Below are 16,090 nucleotides of genomic sequence, written 5' to 3' on the forward strand. Positions count from 1 at the left end.
CTGGAAAGAGCCTAGGCTGCGGGGAAGACAGGGTGTCATTATTTATCCACATAAAGTGCTCCCTGGTTGTTATTCCTTTATTAACAACTTCCTGTGGGCTCAGCAGTGCCCACAAGGCATGGCATCACCTCACTGGCCACTCCTGCCTCCTCTGAGGCCCAGCTGTAGCTTCAAAGGCTGGGTCTTCCTTTGGGTGCGGAAGACCAGGCAATTAGCACCTGCCTCCTCCCTCCCTCCTCTGCCCAGCGAGTCAGGGAGACGCTTGGTCAGCAGCTACTTCTCTTGGCCGTGAGGACGTCAGGTGCTTGGGATGACAGGATGTGGGTGACCGTGGGTAGGGAGCTGCTAGAGCTTCTCCTGGGAGTGAAAGAAGAGAAGTTACTGTCCTGTCTTCACAGGACTCCCTGGCACCACAGAGGACAGTTCCTCACTTGGTCAGTAGCTTGGTGAGCTCACGCGCATGTTGGCTCAGTAGGGCACAGTGCAGTGAGAGGCCTTGTCCCTCTTTCCTTGCATCCAGAGAAATACAAGCAGGTTGTGTCTGCCCACTGAGGTCATGGGAAGGGAAGGACAACAGACTTCAGTTGAAGAAGTCTCTCTTGGGTAGCCAAGCACTGACAGAGGCCAAGGTAGCAGTGGAGACACTGGAGGCAAGTGTGCGAGTGAGTGGAGAGGGTCCAGGAAGAGGAGACTGTGTGTGCAAGTGAAGGCGAGCCAGTGGGGGTGGCTCAGCATACGAGGCCAGATCAGGAAGGGTGGGATGAGTGTGAGGAGGAGGGGCCTACGTCCATGATTAGGGAAGGCAAGTACCGGGTCATGTGGAACTCTGTGGCAGGCTAGAAGTGTTAGAACTTTTCCCAAGTGCATGGAAGGTCATATTTAGGGAGCACAGTGATTAGGTTAGCATGTAAGAAACATTTGAAATTTGGATTCCAAGTGAGATTCCATGTCTGTCCCATCAGGCATTACCTAGGACAAGGGTGAAAGGAATCCTCTTCCATCGTGGGCTGTGATGGCAAGTGGAGCCTGGCCAGGAGCCTCAGCAGGCATAGAAGGATGGGAGTCCCCTGGAGGAAAGGGTAGGACCTCTCGCCAGTCTCAGGCCATGCAGCTGGGGACCTCTGCTTCTGGGCTGTGAGCTTCACAGCAGGTGGCAATAATCAGTGGACAGCTTCAGGACCCCATTTCTAGACTCAGTTGGCTATTTGTATAGTGGAACCCATATAGTCTGCTATGCTTTAGATGCACAAACGGAGTCATTTCCAGACTTCTAGGGAAGGCCTACTGCACCTGCATCCTGCCAGAGGACTGGGGGAGTTGGCTCAGCAGGTAAAGTGCTTACTGTGCAGCCATGAGGACCTAAGACCCCAGAAAGCACATGCCTGCCACCCCAGAGATGGGGAGGCAGAGACAGCCGTATGCCTAGGGCTCAACTTGGTGGCTCATCTAGCCAAATGGGTGAGCTCTAGTTCCAGTGACAGAGGATATCTCAAAATAAAAATAGGTGGCAAGTGACTGAGAAAGATATCTAATGTCAACCTCTGTCCTCTGCATGCAAAGTCAGGTGCATATGCACACACACACATGAACCTGCGTACATACACACATTTCATACAAACACAAACAAAGTTGAGGTCCAGAGAGAGAAGTAACTTGGGGGGGGGTTGTACAGCAGGCAGGGGGTGGTCTATTTTAAATGAGCAAGCGAAGGAAGGAAGAAAAGAACGAGGAAGGCTATAGAATAGGGAAGTATTAATGAGATGAAATTTGGTAGCTCAAAGGAGGGGCAATGAATATAGGTGTGTGACCGTGGAGAGTGGAAGGCAGAAGCTGTCTTGCCTATTTCTTGCACAGTGAAATGGCTTTTGCTTAGGAAGACCCATCCCATCCCTAAGATGGCCCCAGGGAGAGGCTCTGCTCATGTAGCTGCTGTCATGCCTCTTCCTATAGCTGGGGCACCTGCTAGAGTTTTCCGCCTCCCTAATGGCCAGCTACGGCAGTCATCTGTCCATCCATCCATCCGTCTATCATCTGCTAGTTCTTCATTTTTCTGGTATCCCAAGAGAATAAAGTCCAGAACTTCTCAGTTGCTCCCCCCGCCCCAAGGTGTACTGTGTGGAAGGAAAGATCCAAGCAACGCGTCACAGGATATTACACTCAGGAGCATGCGTTCTGCCTCCACAGAGGCCTCCTGGAGTTTGGGCAAGAAAGTGTGGAAACCAGCAGTCTCAGAGCTGGCCTCATGGGCTGAAGGAAGAGCCCAGACTCTAAGTGGTCATGGCTTGGTCACTAGGGCAAGGTGGCTCAGGTCCTTATCTTCAAAACAGACACCTCAAAGGTCTCAATAAGGACAGACAGGAAGAAGGGCCCCACCCTACGTGGAGATGTGCAAGACCATGATGGGCTGTAAACACAAGCCAGTCGCTGGGTTATGGAGCCCCAGGCTGCTTCTGGAGCAGGTGATAGAAACACCATTTCAAAAGAGAAATACAGATTTTATGTAATGGCATAAACTATGTTCTTTCCTACAGTCCAAAAAACTCCCTTTCTACTCTCCCCACTCCAATTCCCTCGTTGTCCATCCTCTCTCTCCCAGTAAGGAGCTTCTGTACCAGTTTTGTTCCATGGGCCCAGGAGGACAGGAAGAGGGTATGCCCATGACCCTGGGCTGGGGAGTTTTGGTTGAGGGGCTCTAGACTCTCAAGGGCAGTGCATGGAGGGCCAGAGAACAGGCAGCGTACCTTCTTCTGTGGCCGTGGGCTAGTTCTTCCATGGTTCCTGGGAAGTTGAAATAAAGGGCTTGTGTTATGTTGAAATTCCTTTTGGCTTCAGAATGGTACAACAAGACAGTGCTTAGTATTTAAAGTCCATGGACCACCATCTCACCAGCTATGTGCTTTGAGTTAATAGCATGCTAAATTTTCTTTTAAATGTACATATACAAAAATACTTGGCCAGTGAATTCCTGGTTCCTCAGAGGTTAGGCATGGACTTGTTTATTCTATCATTCATTATTTGGTCCATCCATCCATCCATCCATCCAATTGTCCATCTGTCCGTCCATCCAACAAGTACTTAACAAACACCTGTTGTGGGCATAGGGGAGCATGGATGCTCCTCCTCCAGCCCTCCCAGTCTTAGCTCTAGGTCATTATACTCCTCATCTTCCCTCTTTCTCCACCTCCTGATGCCCACAGGAGGCCATCCCTGCTGGTGTCTTGAGGACCGCAGAAAACACCAGTTGTCACATGCAGCCATCGTCAGATACCACCACATGACTCCCTTTCCCCTGTCTATCTGCTCTGCCTGACTCCGTTTCTCAAGGTCAAGGAGCATATCTTCCTGAGCTCTCTGTGGAGATTGCAGAGAGCCCAGCATAGGCTCTGATACAGAGCAGGTGGCAGTGAATTGCTTCTAGCCTTTTGCCAACTTGCTTGGCTTCATGGTCAATGGGTAGGGACAGGCACACCACTGGGCAGAGCCTGGCTCTGAGGACCCATGGCAAAGCAGGCCCCAGCACTGACAGTGAGAACAAGCAGAGAGGGGCTGAGTCGTTTGGGCTTGCTGAGGGAGGGAAGCTGGGAAAGGATTTCTAGAAGTAAATTTAAGTAAATTAGCTAGAATCAGCAGCTTTCCATATCAGTTGTATGTAAAAATAGCTTGGAGGATGATATAAAATCTCGTGTCGGGCCTCACCCACAAAGTTCTGACTGCATCCGAGTGAGACCTGAACATCAGCATTTTTTAAAGATTTATTTTTATTTATTTGAGACAGAGAGAGGGAGAGAAAGGGTTATAATGGTGTGCCAGGGTCTCTAGCCACTGCAAACCATCTCCAGATGCATGTACTACCATGTGCATCTGGCTTATGTGAGACCTGGAGAATGGAGCCTGGGTCCTCAGGCTTTGTAGGCAAGCAACTTAACCAGTAAGCTATCTCTCCAGTCCTGAGCATGAGTATTTTTAAAAGTTGTTCAATGGTTCCACTGCAAGAGGCCAGGTGGAGCCTTTTTAGGCTAGATGGAGGTGGAGGAATATTCTGGCCAGCATGTGTGAAGGGTCTTAGCGCAGACTAGAGCTAGCTAAGAGAACATACCAAGGAGAGAAGACAGAGGAAGGGCCCCATCTCAGCTCTGGATGCTGGTGCCCACGGTGCCTGCATCTTGACCCCTGTGCTGTACAATCTGACTGGAGCCCACCTGGCCACACTCCTCCAAGTCTCCCTGGACCATGGCAGTAGAGCCATGGCTGTCCTCACTCGGGGAGGGGCTGTCCAGTGCCCTCAGCTAGGACAGGACCGGCTGCGACAGCCCAGAAACCATGGCAATTATGCAAATACTTCATCCTAGATATTCACAGAGGTGTGCCAGAGGATGTACGAGAAGCTGGAGAACAGAGTGGAGAGACATGTGATGTTTAGGGCAGAGAGAACTAGATTCAAATTCTGCTCCAACTACTCTGCTAACTAAACATATGGATTTTTTTTTAGCCCCTTGGAATTTGATTTTGTTTGCAAAGGAGGATTTATAACAGCTTCCTGGTAAGCATGTGGGGGCCTGAGACTTGCATTGTGGAGAGGCCATGGCCCTGGACGAAAGGTTAGGATGAGGATGGGACGGTGCTGGTGAAGAGGCTGGTAATCACACTTCTTTCCCTGAAATGACACTAATTCCTCATCTCAGAATGACATCATCTCACACTGTGGCTGTCACTGATCATAGCACCACACTCATTCTCAGAGTCTGGTTGATTTACACAGTTCTTTACAAGAGGAATAAGAGCACCTAGCCAAATGTTTCATTACTAAATTAATTCAGTCAGGCACTTCTACTCTTCTAAGGAGCATGATGAACACCTTTGATGGGGGCGTTAGATGTGTATATCCTTAAACCTTCATTGTGTGAATCAGAAATGAATGAAAAATAATAGTGATGCCTGGCTGGCAGATCCACCCTCTTAGTCTTTTTAAAATTATTTTATTTACTTATTTATTTGAAAGAGAGAGAGAGAGAGGGAGGGAGGGAGAAAGAGGCAGAAAGATAGAGAGAATGGGCACTCCAGAGCTTCCACCCACTGCAAGCAAACTCCGGATGCATGTGCCGCCTTGCGCATCTGCCTTTATGTGGGTACTGGGGAACTGAACTGGCTTCTTTGGCTTTGTAAGAAAGTACCTTACCCACTAAGCCATCTCTCCAGCCCCCTCTTAGGGCTTTTTACATACATGGTGTTTAATGCCAGCAACAACCCTTCAGATCAAGTTTAATGCCCACATTTACCAAAGAGCCATTTCCCCAGGTACAGCATCCTGAAGGGTGCTGTGTGGGGGGAAGAAAGCAGCTACAAAGCTCCAGCAGGGATGTCAGGCAGAGGCCCCCTCAGCACCAACTGCAGCTTAGCCTTGGCTGCCTGGGAGACCTGGAAGGAGTGCAGGGAACACCGAGCTGGGGGAGGAAGAGAGGGTTCCAGAAAGCTCTAGGGCCAGAAGTGGGGCTGCTCTTCCCAGAGTGGATGCAAGCCTGACTCTGTGTGCTTGGGCCTAACTGGGAGGTTTTGCTCTCTTAATCTGATGCTGATCTCTGAGGATGACAGCAACTCTTCCCTTCAACTCAGCCTCCCAGGCCTGGGGCTGCATCCCTCTCACGGATTGCCACAGGAAATGCAGCAGAGCGTTAAGCTCCTGGACTTTCCCGTCTCACAGTACCAAGGTCTGAATTCCGGTTTTGCTACTGATTCACCTGCTAGGTGGCCTTTATGAGTTAAGCTCCTGCATTTCTCTGAGCTCTACGCTTTTCTTCTGTGGGGACAGTGAAATCTGTCACATGACTGCTCTGAAGATGGCATGTGGAGGTGAGTAGGGCACTGAGAGCATGCATTAGGTACTCAGTACATGCTCCTCCGCCCCCTGATCCCTTGGGCTGGAAAAGCTCAACATTCTGCCCCACAACATGGCCTCCCAAGCATCCTCCGAAATGGGGCAGAATCAGGTGGGCTGAGGCCCACGGGCTGGGTGGCATCTGACACTACTCCTGGAGGGCCACACTCTTGTCATGGGCTGCCTCTGAGGCATTGCTGGAAGCTCTAAAGGTGGTGGAGTCACCTCTGTTTTGGGAGAGTCATTTCTCTGGCTTAGCCTGTCAACCATCCCATTGGCCTGGAAGGTGTTTTCCCATAGGCAGCTATGAATGAAAAGCTGGACCCATGACCACTCCATGCATGGTCTCCCCATGGAATCTAACATGTCAGTTATAACAAGGCCTCACAGGAACCTGTCTCAGAAAGCCCAGCGACAGCACACAGCACAGGGAAGGAAGAACAGGTAGTCTCAAGAGACTGGTTGACCTTCAATCTGGGGTCCCAGGTGGTTCCCTCATGCCCACCTGTGGGACCTGCATCCATGTCATTAAGGGTCACTTTCCTCTCTCACTTGAAAGGCATTCTACCCATGAGCCTGTTACACTAAAGGTAACAGAGGCCCAGGGAGAGGAGTCCAGTCCAGGCTAAGGCCCTTACCAAATTCTGGTCTCCTCCAGTGACCTGTCTTCCAGAGAGCAGGCTCGTTGGACATGGCTTCTGGTGTGCTCTGTTGCACGCTCTGGAGACGCATCTGACTGCATGGCGGGAGTACTGTCACTCATTAGTGCAGCCTTCCGTGGTCTGGGAGTGGAGAGTGGGGGCCAGATGCCGCACAGCTGTCACCCTTACCTATGGCAGAAAGCACGTGCACCACAAGATGAGTCTGAGCCCCTGCATCAAAGGTGTGTGGATGGCATTCTATGTGAGCCCTTTTGTTCTGCTGAGCACGTTGATGGCCCTGGCAATGGTAGAGGAAGTTGGCAGCACAGGGCTGGAGACTTACGTGGTTCTGAATCATCTAGGGAAGAAACAGGAGCTTCTGAGCTAGCTGGAAAGAGGGAGGTCAGAGGAGTAAAAAACAAAAGCTAAGAAAGGAGAATAGAGACGGGTGTGCTGGCTTACACCTGTACCCCAGCACTGGGGAAGCTGAGGAAGGAGAATCACCAGGTCCACACAGTGAGGCTTTGTCTCAAAATAATGAAAGAAGGAAGAAAGGGAGGGAGGGAGGAAAGAGGACAGGAAGAAAGGTGGCAGCCGTGAGAATGGTGTGAGGCTGGGGTGCTCTATGGGAAAGCAGAGGAAAATAACAAGTCCAAACCCCTGGGGCGGGCAGCAGGATGCACAGGAGCAGGTGGGGACAGGGACACAGCCTGCAGGCCATATATCCCTGGGCTGTGCCGACACAGGAAACTGTGTCCAATTCTAGAGTTCCGAGGGTCAGGCAAGCGATGGGATCATGTGTGTAAAGTGCCTAGCACAATATTGAGCACCTCACAGAGATCATTCGTTATTTTTTTTACTGGTTGTCCGCATTATATCTAGTACTCAAGATGAAACTACATGCATTTCGGAAGGACATGTTCCCTCTCAGCCTCCGCAGCAAATTGTTAGTGCTTTCCACGCGCATTGTCTTGTGTGAGCCCACATGCAGGGCAGAGCCGATGAGGGCGGGGTGGGGAATGACGGGTACACTGCAGGGGTCTGGATGATGGCTTACCTACAAGAAACAGGAAGTAATACAGGCAGGGCATGCTGACTGTCCCTGGGCCTGGAGTCCGAGAGGAGCACGTGCGAGGGGCAGGTGCTGCTGGAGGGCGTGCTTAGCTGGCAGGCACAGCTTTACTGCAGGATACAGGTACACGGAATGAGGGCTCCTGGGCAGGTCTGCCTAGAGCATCGGGTACTAGCTCTCCAGGACCATCCCTCTGTCCCTTCAGCTGCCTAACACATGGTGGCTCACAGAACTGGATGACAAGGCAGGTGGAAGTCACCTTCGTTTCAAGATCTCTGGGGCATCTTAGAACACGAGGCAAAAACTAGATATCCATGTCTTGATGTTACACTGATTTTTTTTTTAAACTCTGAATCATCTTAGTCAATCTGACTCCACAGTAGTCCCCAAACCAGAAGTAATCCAGTTGCCCATTGCTGAATAGGTAGATGAAATATGCTATATCCTTAGAGAGGACATTTAGTGTGAGTACTTGAGTTTGGATCCCCACACCCATGTAAAAAGCAGACACTGTGGCAGGTGCCTATACTCCCATCATGCCTGAGGTGAGAAGGAGGGGGAGACGGGAGGACCGTCCAGAAGCCCACAGGCCCCTTGGCTGGTGAGTGAACTGATGGAGCAGTGAACAAGAGTGGTGTCCAAGACAAGGTGGAAGGCAGGATGGACACCTGAAAGCTGTCCTCTGACTGTAGCCTAAAGGCTGTGGCACGTGTGTGTCTGCACTCATATACAGGAACATGCGCACGAGACAGTTTGGGGAGCGACAGAGCCTTGAAAGTAAAAGTGAGGGCTGTCCTTGATCCTGCAGGGGAGAATCTGGGCCGTCCTTATCTCCTTCCCATAAAGAAGTCCTTTAGCCTCCTCTCTGCCAGAGGCCAGGAATGTAAGGAAAGAATCTGCTTTTCCCTTCTCTCTCTCTTTCTTAGAAGAGAAAATTAAGAGATGAGATCACTGCTGAAAACCTGATGGCACCTGGACACCTGGAGTCTGGGCTGGACTAACCAGCTCAGCCCTCCTCCAGTGAACAAACTCATGAAACACTCCAACCTGGGTCCTTAAGTGGACTTTACCATTTTTCCAGGGAACACCCTCTTGCCTCCTCTTTGGACAAGAGGAGTCTGTATTCTTTCCTTATCTTAAGATCTATAAGAACATCTTCCTAAACATTATCCTCTGTGGATTTCTCTTGGTGGAATTCATAAGTTAAGAATCTGGAGGCAGTTAACTAAGTGGAAGCTTTGTGTGACCGGGAGTGAGTGTCTGGTACCCTAGCTCCTGAGTGATTGCCCACCCAAGAGCTGAGAAAGGATCTGTCACCACACTCATCCCCCCCCCCCAACTGTTCTCCATAGTCTACTGACCATTCTCATGCTCACAGGAGAACTTAAAGTAATAGACAGATGGCTTGGAAATTATGTTCTTTTGCAAGTTTATGTTTAGAAAGCAGAATTAAGTACCTGTTAATTTGGAATAAACCCTGGACAAATTTCCTAGGCCCATGGGCCACAAGGGCAGAAGGAATGAGTGCTGAGTCCAAGCTGAAGCTGGAACGGCAGGGTCACTTCCTCGAGCACCTGCTGCAGCCCCACCTCTGCTTGTCTTCCTGTCCTCCGAGCGCCCTGCACACGTCCCATCCCCCCCCACACTGCTAAGCACTACTGTCCTTTCCTGCCCACTTGCTTCCTCCTGGACTCCACCTCTTATTGCCACCTGGTATCAAGCTAAGGAGCCAGTGATCACACTGCCCAGGACAGGAAGTGGTGAGTGATCCCTGGTGACTCAGCCCAAGCCACTTCAGAAAGGGGCCAGGCAGCACAGGTGTCCGGGCCCTGCCCTGGGGGAGGGTCCACCCTGCATTCTAGCCTTAGGGTGCAGGCCGACCTCAGCCTGGTGAGATCAGCACAAAGCTAGCCTGTGTCCTCCACCCGCTGCCTGCCGTGGGGCCTGCCTGGCCGCTGTGGCGGCTGCACTGCCTAACCTGCTATTTTCTGGGGCACTGAACCTGTGTTTACTTTAAATAGCTTTGCCTGCCAAGATCCTGCTGGGAAAGGGAACACAACAGCGCAAAAGAAGGATCCTCCCTGGGGTCCTCCTCCAGCAGAACATTTTCTTTCCAAACAAGGGCCGTTGGCTGTGAAAGGCTCAATCTCTGGGTGGGCGGAGAACCAGTCAATAGACTGGTATTAACACGGCTCTTGTGCATGACGCTCTCAGAGTTCTGCTTTTTCTTTCTTCTTCTTCTTCTTTTTTTTTTTTTTTTTTTTGGTTTTCGAAGTAGGTTCTCTAGCTCAGCCTGAACAGGATATCACTATGTAGTCTCAGAGTGGCCTCGAACTCATGGCAATCCTTCCACCTCTGCCACCTCAGTGCTGGGACTAAAGGCGTGCACCACCACACCCAGCTCCAGAAACCTCACAAACAGCCCTGTGAGGTGGAAACTGTTTATGATCTACATATTGCTGATGGGTATACTGAAGCCATCAAGGACTGAGTCACTCGCCCCAGGTCTAAAATGCTAGCAAACAGCAGGGTTAAGATTTGAGCTAAGAAAACATGGTAAGGCATCTCGTCTTCCCTGTCTCAGATCTAGGATTGCCTTTGACTCCATCCCTCTCTTCCTTCACTCAACCCCTCTGCCTTGACCCCACTCCTATCTTTCCTGACCCCACCACCTTCACTGACCGTTCCCTTTTCTTTCTTTTATTTTTAATTTTTTTTTTTATTTGAGAGCGACAGACACAGAGAGAAAGACAGATAGAGGGAGAGAGAGAGAATGGGCACGCCAGGGTTTCCAGCCTCTGCAAACGAACTCCAGACGCGTGCGCCCCCTTGTGCATCTGGCTAACGTGGGTCCTGGGGAACTGAGCCTTGAACCGGGGTCCTTAGGCTTCACAAGCAAGCGCTTAACCGCTAAGCCATCTCTCCAGCCCCCCTTTCTTTCTTGACTCTATCCCTTTCTTCCTGACTCCAGCCTTCTCTTCCTTGAAGCCCTATGACATCAACCCAGCAACCTGTTGCTCTTACCCTATATTCACCTCCATTGGCCCCTGTGCATCTCAGACTAATGCCATCTTTTATGCTTACATGAAATCCTGACATGTCCCTGCTTCTGCTCAGACCAGTCTTCCCACTTCACTTCTCATACAAGAGCCAAATAACCTCTCGACATCAGAAGTCAGCACATGGCCGTCACCACACCATGAGCTCCCTGTCACCGCACCACGAGCTCCCTGTCACCCACCACGAGCTCCCCGTCACCCACCACGAGCTCCCTGTCACTGCCCCACGAGCTCCCTGTCACCCACCACGATCTCCCCGTCACCCACCACGAGCTCCCTGTCACCGCCCCACGAGCTCCCTGTCACCGCACCATGAGCTCCCTGTCACCCACCACGTGCTCCTGGTGATAGCCCTTCTCTAGTGCCTTCCCACTACAGCAGCTCAGTTCTCAAAGCCCACAAGGCCCTGAACCATCTGGCCCTGCCTCACACTTCCTTTCTCCCTTGCCCACCATTCTCTTTCCCTCTGCACTTACCTCCAGCATCTGCCCACATTTTTGCCAGCACTTGGCCTTGGTACACATTATTCTAACAGGGTATTCTCTAACTCCTTCTCATCCCAAAGAACTCTGGTTTAAATTTATGCACTGTGGTACTCACCTTTAATTCTAGCACTCAGGAGTCTGAGGCAGGAAAATCTCAAGTTTGAGGCTAGTCTGGGTTGCACAGTAAATCACCAAGGGCCAGTTCCATAACAAGATCCTGCTTCCAAATAAAACAGCCAACTCTTTCTAGGCACTTTGCTTGACCCATTTGATACCCCAGAGGTGTCCTTTCATAATATCTCAATCTGAAATCATACCCTTTCATTTCTTTATTCCTCCTCCTCATGATCCATCTTCCCCACTGGTCTAGAAGCTCAGTTGAGCCAGGGGCATGGCCACTGAGCTCATTCAGTTGTTTGAAGGGCTGGAGTCATGAAGGCAGAGAAGAGCTGGGCTGTTGAATCATGTGCTTGCTGAGCTCTTTGTTGCTTTCTACTCCCAGAACATTTACGCTCCTGCATTCTGGACTCTCCCTCTTCCTCGGGGCCCCAGCTGGTTCCCCAGGTGTGATGTCAGCTCATCTGATTAGCAGTGACTGAGACATGGGGAACAAGTCATCCTGTGTGGCTTTCTGTGGCGTGAGTGTGCCAAGTGTGCGTGCGAAGCTGGGAAGAGGTGCACGGGGCTGCTCTCAGGAGCCGTGTGAGTGCAGTCCCTCACTCTGCACGGCCTGTCTGATCCAGAGCCCTTCTAATCCTCAGTAAGGGGTCTTGGAGTTTGACCTTTCAGTCAAAGTCAAAGGCTTCTCCAGGCCACAGCCTAACTTCTAGCTCCTCTTTAGCCATGTGGCATGGCTCTGAGGTGGTTGAAGTTTAGTCACTGTGATCAAGAAGAGACCAGCCACCATTCTGACTCCTCTGCTAGCCAGATGTGGACCTTGAACAGTCTCTGAAGACTTATTTTCATCCTCTGCAAAATGGAGATAATAATGGCATTTACAGCTCCATGTGGACTGCAGATGAACTCCAGACACATGTGCCACCTTGTGCATCTGTCTTACGTGGGTCCTGGAGAATCGAAACTGGGTCCTTTGGCTTTGCAGGCAAGTGCCTTAACTGTTAAGCCATCTCTTCAGCCCATGTTTGAATATGTTTAAAAGAAGAGGATGCCTGCATGGGGCCACGTTGGCAGGGTTTTCCCTTGAGGCCCTGCCTGTCTGGCCTATACTGGCTATTGTCATTGACCTCACTGACACATGTGGTCCTGGCTCTCTTGGGCTAGAGTGCTTACAGAGACCCTAAGGAGGCGGACAGTGAGAGACTCAACTCAACTCAAGCTGACACACATTTTTCCAGGTACACACCTCCCATGTGATGTTCACCCCCAATGTATGGCATACAGCATAATCAGAAGCATTGAAAACTGATGAGTTCAAACCTACCAATACAGCCCTACCCTCCTCTACGTCTCTGAACTACGATGGTGGTTGCTATTGTTGCTTTTGTTCTCTCTCTTCCTTCCTTCCTTTCTCCTTTCTTTCTTTCTTTTTTTCTTTTTCTTTTTTTTTTTTTTTTGCGCAGGGGCCATGCTAATCTTCTCTGTATCGTTCCAATTTTAGTATATGTGCTGCCGAAGTGAGCATTCCTTTCTTTCTTTTTAGGGCAGGGTCTCACTCTAGCCTAGGCTGACCTGGAATTCACTCTGTATCTGGAGACCAGCCTCAAACTCAGGGTTCCTCCTTTGACCTCAGCCTCCAGGGTGCTGGTATTAAAGGCGTATGCCACCATGCGCAGCCTGTTTGATTTATTTTTATTTTTATTTTTCCTCTAGTTGTATAAAATAAGTTCTTGCTGTTCAACTGTGTAAAACAAACAAACAAACAAACAAACAAATGCAAACACGAGTGTTCCCACCACAAAGCAGATGTTCAGGAAGCAGCAGTGATCACAGCAGCCTCCCTCAGCCTCTCTGGGCTCATCTGCCTTCTCCGGCTCTGTCAGAAGGCCACACTGAGCCCTGTCTTGCTCTTCTCCATGTGTCCTCACTCACAGCTCACGCGGATGTGTGTGTGTGTGTGTGTGTGTACACGCGCGCACATGTGGAGGACAGAAGACAACTTCCGGGTTAGTCTCTCCCATCTTATTCAAGGAAGAGTTCTCCCTCTGGTCTCCTCACTCCCCTGCTGCGCTCTGCTGTGCTCGCCACCACATGGGGAAATTCTCCTGGGTGCTCAGAAGCCCTCCACAACTAACAGTCTGTTACACAGGACCACAGAACTCAGGTACTCAGACTTAAGTGGCAAGAGCTTTATTCACTGACTCATCTCCCCAGTGCCTCACATGGATTAAAAAAGTTTTCTTTTTTAAAACTTATTTGAGAAAGAAAAAGAGTCTGTGTCCATGGAAGTGCCAGGGCATCTTGCCATTGCAAATGAACTCCAGACACATGCGCCATTTTGTGTATCTGACTTTACCCAAGTACTGGGGAACCGAACCCCAGGCTGAGAGGTTTTACAAGCAAGTGCCTTTAACCACCAAACCATCTCTCCAGCCTTTTGCATGTATTTTAATACTCACAGTTTGCCCCAGCCCACATCTTTCCTGTCCATGCTGAAGTTTCCACGCTGACTTTCCCTGCCACTTACCACCTGCAGTGCAGGAAGCATGGTGAACACATCAGAGCCAAGAGAACTCTTGATTCTCCCACCATCCCTCCCCCAGGGTTCCATCTACCACGATACTCAGGAGGAAAGCTCATACTGATCCCTACTGTCCTGTCAATCATGCCATAGCTTCAAGTCATGAAACACTGTCAGCTCCTCTGCAAAGCATACCATCATTATGTCTTGGATCCTCCATGGCTAACAGAGGGTCAGCGAGTCTGCACTTTTACAGGATCCCAGATGATGTCCGTGTGGTCCGGTCCCCAGGATGGTCTCTAAGTCCTCTGTCCCATTAGCACAGGGAGGGATGATATCAACATATCGGATCACATGGTCCACTACTCAGGAGCCCCCAGAATAACCTTCCAGCTCTGGCTCCCTCCAAACCCCATATCTGTGCATCTTCCTTCCTCTCTGCACATGGCCACAGTGACCTCCCTTCTGTTCTTCCAACACATCTGGATGTGCCAACCTTGGGGACTTGCATCTGGTCCCTCAGTAGATGAAGGCTGTGCTGGAACAACCTGTAAGGCAGGAAGCTTCTAAGCCAAGTGAGCCTGGTGAGGCCTGGATCCACTCCTGAGATTGACCCTCAGCCCCCTACAATCCTTCTTCCCAGAAGGGCGGTTCCCATAAGGCTCTGTGTTCTGTCATTCCTGCTTGCTATTTAAGGAGCTATTGGAGGGAAGCTGCGGTGTGATACAGTCACAGTGCCAGCACACTGCTGAGCCCTGAAGGGAAGGCCTTGAACCAGAGTCCTCACAACAACCCCTGCCAGGCCCCACCCTTGTCAGATGCACAAGGGACAGCTGCACTCTGGCTTCTCCTCGGGGGGGAAGCGGGGAGAGCAGGGATGCTGGCTGACCTGTCATCACCCTGGTCACCCCTAGTGTTCTACTGCATCTGGCCGCTAGGTGAGAGGTGGAGCCTGGGACTTGGAGAGTTATGTCACCATGGGAGGAGGGGCTTATGTGAGCTCTGAGCCTCTGTTCCTACTCTGTAAAAGGGGTGTTGTCATGACCCCCTCACACGATCACACGTATGTTCACACACATGAGGAGGGTAGCACTGAAACTGGTACATAGGAAGCAGCCACAAATGTTAGCTGCTGTGGTCATGCCTTGTCATCACCTGTGTCACCCGAATGGTCACCAGGGCCGAAGACGGATGGGACCACGATGAGGTTTCTCTACCAGGGACACTACATTCAAACCTCAGCCCTGCCTGTATGTGTGCCAGGCGAGCGACTTGGTCTCAGTTTTCTCCATGGTGGGGTCAGCTGTGGCTGGCTACTGGGGCAGGCAGGTACTCATGGTGCTCACAGGGGAAATGCCTGGCTGGCACATGCCGGTTCTCGCCCCTTTCTCCTTGATCTCCCTGCAGAGCTTGCCTCTGCGCTCCGGCGCTCTCCTTTGTTGCTGTCACACTGATAAATGAATACGTTAAGTTAGTGAGAGCAGACGCTGTAAGGATCCAGGCTGGTGCACTTCCCAGGTTTGCCCACCGTCCATCACGAAACATTAACAAGAGCACTTAAAGAAACATGCCATGGAGCGAACGGCTCTCCCCTGTCGCTCAGTGGTTCTGGTGCCAAGTGTCACATGCTATTAAGGCCGAGGGCAGGATAGGCTGTGCTGAGAGGGGGCAGCGAGGGGGATGGAGGGTGGATGAGACTGAGAGCTGTGCTGTGCAGAGCTGGGCCTGGCTGCGAAGGCGTTCTCAAAACAATGCTTTGCAGCAGTGACCTAAGCGCTCAACAGGAAACTGCTTAAGCAAATGATGGTCCATGCAAACTACAGATGGCTTTGCATCCATGAGGAGAAAGGAGTAAACTTGTGTGTGTGTCATGGACGTGGCAAGGAGGATGCTGGGCACTCCATGGCTTCCTGAAAAGCTCTGTAGTCACAATGGTCATAGATACACACAAGCACGCATACACTGGGTCACAAGCAGTTAGCTGTGAGCAGCAGGGAAGTGGCCCAGGACAGTCACGAGGGTGGAAGCCACTCTTTCTTTGAAAATCAGATACATGAGTATGCTAGTGATTGTCTTGCACATGTGTTACTTCGGAAATTGAGAAAGAAAAATAAAAAATTAAAATAAGAAAAGGAGGGCAAGCTGGATGTGGTGGCACATGCCTTTAATTCAACAGAGGTAGGAAGATCGACATGAGTTCAAGGCCATCCTGAGACTACATAGTGAATTCCAGGTCAGCCTGGGCTAGAGTGAGAGCCTACCTTACAAAACCAACCAACCAAACAACAACAAAAAGTAAAGGAGGAAGGGAAAACTGATGGTT

The 16,090-nt window shown here is 50.7% G+C and overlaps 1 protein-coding gene and 1 pseudogene across 1 annotated transcript in view; both read right to left on the reverse strand.

The window, feature by feature from the left end:
- The window catches only part of Nav2 (neuron navigator 2), a 728,975-nt gene that overhangs the window by 436,877 nt on the left and 276,008 nt on the right, over nucleotides 1-16,090 (reverse strand). The window lies entirely within an intron of this gene.
- Nucleotides 12,702-12,771, reverse strand: LOC123459734 (annotated as a pseudogene).

The sequence above is a fragment of the Jaculus jaculus genome, chromosome 3 (assembly GCF_020740685.1).
Source record: "Jaculus jaculus isolate mJacJac1 chromosome 3, mJacJac1.mat.Y.cur, whole genome shotgun sequence".
NCBI classification, from domain to species: Eukaryota; Metazoa; Chordata; class Mammalia; order Rodentia; family Dipodidae; genus Jaculus; species Jaculus jaculus.